General features: G+C 29.9%; 1 protein-coding gene across 4 annotated transcripts in view; it reads right to left on the bottom strand.

Annotated features, from left to right (window-relative positions):
* Positions 1-1264, bottom strand: part of LOC106682219 (uncharacterized) — a gene marked incomplete in the record, with an annotated part of 35453 nt that extends 34189 nt beyond the window's left edge. The window contains 1 exon segment of one of the 4 annotated variants that reach the window (XM_067052973.1): positions 1135-1264. 4 annotated transcript variants of the gene reach the window in all.
* Between the last annotated feature and the right edge of the window lie 2181 nt (positions 1265-3445).

The following is a 3445-nucleotide window of genomic DNA, read 5'->3' as shown; positions in this document are numbered from 1 at the left end:
TTATAGTTGTTCGGACAAATTTTCATTTGCCAAATTTATATTCATATGTGAATATCATAAAAACTACTAGTGTTATAAAACAATTTATAGTAAGTAAAATGACATTTATTTTGAGTGCTGGCAGACATATATGCGTCTTATGGGTCTAGAGATATATTTTTTCAAAAACCAACATTTAATACAAACAACTAGAAATCAACATTTTGTGAGTTTATTTTTTCAAATATCATATAAACTACTACTCCTACAAAGATAAACGTTATCAACTAATTTATAGTAAATTTAACTAGCTTTAATTTGAGTGCAGACAGACATCTGTAGATTTCTGAAATAAAGGTTTTCATAAATCAAACTATTGTCGGAACAACTATAATTCAATTTATTTTAGCAAATAACATGAAACCTACTATCCCTACGAAGGTAAAAGTTATAAACTACTGTATAGTACATTAAAACTAGCTTTAATTTGATTGCTAATAGAAATCTGTACGTCCCATAGTTTATTTTTCACATTATTTTTATGAAATGTTGCTTTTTAAAAGGCTATATCTCGAGAACTATTGGACGTAAATGGCCCTATTAGGGCTAATATTTCAGCAAATTTACTCTTCTTTAAATAATGTTCTTTTAGATTTTCTAGTGTAGGTAGTTTTTAAGATAAAGAGCTCCGAATGAAAAATTAAGGTTTTGAAACAGCCGGAATTTTTTATTCCTCCTACCAATACTAAGCAGACTCATCAGTTTTGACTAGTAATCATACATAATTTTCATTAATGTAATCAAAAATTGGGGTGAGATAACAGCCTTTTTTTCTTCTCGCCTCTTGTACTATTAATTGAGACCCAACGTAATTTATCAGGAGGTTCTCTACATTTTAAACCCTTATGTTTTTGGTATTTAAAAGCATTACATAGTCATATTAGTTACTTAAGGTGAGAAATCTATATTATACTAAAAAAAAAATTTCGAAATGACAAAAGTGTTCCTCAACACCTTAAGTGAGACCCAACGTAGTTTATCAAGAGGTTTTCTACATTTTAAACCCTTATGTTTTTGGTATTTAAATGCATTACATAGTCATGTTAGTTACTTTATCCCATTAATTGAAATATACACCAATAAAAAAATAAATACCTGATTTGAATATAGAGTAAAGACGAAGCAATACAACAGGTGATGCGATTGTATCCTAAGTATAGCTGTATTGATCAGGCACATAAAAGCTATTGCCCTTATCAGCAAAGTTCCCTGATAATGGATCCCATCGCAGCGATTGGCTGCTTCAAGTGTTTGCGTCTGGTTTGATTCAACGGAAACAATATCCAACGCGAAGGAAATCAGGCGTTATCTACTAGATAAGCGAACAATTTTTAATTTTTATTTTTAGTAAAACCGTGAGTAGTTTGTAGAGTAAATATTTTATAAAAGTATCTTTATAATAATAAAATCAGGGGTTCACACCTATGTTAGAAGTCAATCCATTGCTCTGATAATAAGAGGTGATCATTCATTATTTTCGCTTTATTCACCAGATTTTTTTGCCCGAATGGAACTTTTTTTTTTAAATGGCTACTCATTTATTCTCGTAATGCTAGGTGAATCCGGTTTTATATATCGTTTTTATTTATTTTTTCTAATCTATCTCTGCTGATATTTAAGATATTTTAAACAAAACAATTTATAATTAAAGAGAGAATACAACGCGTTTGAAATCAAAATGGATAAATAAGTAACTTTATTACTATAATAAAGAACCTAAAACTAGGCTGCTTGTTCAAAATTAGCTGTTTATCACTTCAGGTACCCGTAAAACTGGAATAAGTTTGCATTAATTTTAAATCAATTTTTTAAGAGAACTCAGATCGTCTTCAATTCCTCATTTTGCCATTTAGGAGATGATTAGATAAAATCTAGGAAATAGGCAACAGTGTAAAAGTGTATTCCAGGAACATCCTTGGTCTGCCTCCAGGTCTCCTACTATCAGAGATGTAGACCATGGTCTATAGAGCGTCTCTGTTATCTTCAATCCAGATGACCTAGTTCTTCCATAATTCTGTCATTATAGATCCAATATCTTCTGGTTCTACTCACAACACTTTTGAGGAACCTCATGTCTGCAGTTGTCAATCTACTTTCCTCTTTATCTGTGATTACCCAACTTTCAGCTCCATATAAGAGTACAGGTAATTTCACCGTTTACACTTTATCAATAAATATAATTATATAATTTAAAAAAAATAGAAAAAAATTTTCTAAAGAATTTACCTACTTTGTATGTAAACAAATCAAAATTTTGATCTATTTTTAATTATTATTTCAATTTGATTTTCATAATGTTAAAAACTCAACTAAATATAAATCGGTTAATCACATTTATGTTATATATTATACCACTGCAAATTATTAAACTATGAAAACAGACTGGAATCCATGTTTTAAATGGAAAATTGTTGTACTACATCAAAACTTTGTATCCTTCTCAAACATTCTTGACAACTTGCTACCCTCTCTCTTCCTGGAGACATACTCTGAATCCGCAATTGATTGACCCAGGTGGGAATCGAACTCACAAAGTTCTGAATCAGTCACTTCTGGACAACTACCCCAACGAGGTTGACCACCACGCCCTCATTCATTAATTTCACAAACTCATAACATAAAAAATCGATATCCTGATAGAAATAAGTATGAAAAAATCGCAGAATGCTATGTTCTTAATATTTTTCAAAGTGGAAAAATTTATAGTATTGAAGTCCTCAAAATGGTTTTAAAACACTTTCATATCCTCTATTAACATGTCACTTGTTTGTTTTTATTAGTATGACTTTACTTGGATTCAGAATAATAATGTGCATCTTCAATAGATTTAGAATACGAAAAATAAATGATTTTACGAAGTATATTTAAGTTGGTTATTTCACTTGTCAACATCAGCTTGTCTGTTCATGTAAATTAAAGTTTTACACTTGTCCGTGACAACTTTTCTCTTGCCTTAAAAGTATATCATTACTCATACTAAGTCGAATAAAAGATGAGGTGTGCTCATGAGAGTAATTTTACCTGAGAATTCAAGGGTGTCAGTAAATAAATAATAATAATGACTAATAGTGATAATAATTCTTACTATACATCATTACTAATTGTTAGATTGGTACTTAATGCACGAAGTATTTAATTATACTTCTGAATATCGTCTACGAAACTATTCCTCATATGGCTTGGAATAATAAAAAAATAAATGCATGACGGGCATGACGCACACTAAGGTGGATCTAAGACGTTTTCTTTGAAGATCAAAGATAAAAACGTATTGAGTTATTTATCAGAACTCGTTGATGAAATCAGTTCCTCAGAATAAGTCAACAATTATTTAAAAGAAATTATGCTTCTTTCAAAACACTAATTAAACCCTGCCGAATTATATCAAAATATAGCTATAAGTGTA

The sequence above is a fragment of the Halyomorpha halys genome, unplaced genomic scaffold (assembly GCF_000696795.3).
Source record: "Halyomorpha halys isolate HHAL.00 unplaced genomic scaffold, Hhal_1.1 Scaffold23.1, whole genome shotgun sequence".
Classification (NCBI taxonomy): domain Eukaryota; kingdom Metazoa; phylum Arthropoda; class Insecta; order Hemiptera; family Pentatomidae; genus Halyomorpha; species Halyomorpha halys.
This window is presented reverse-complemented; position numbering and strand designations above follow the sequence as displayed.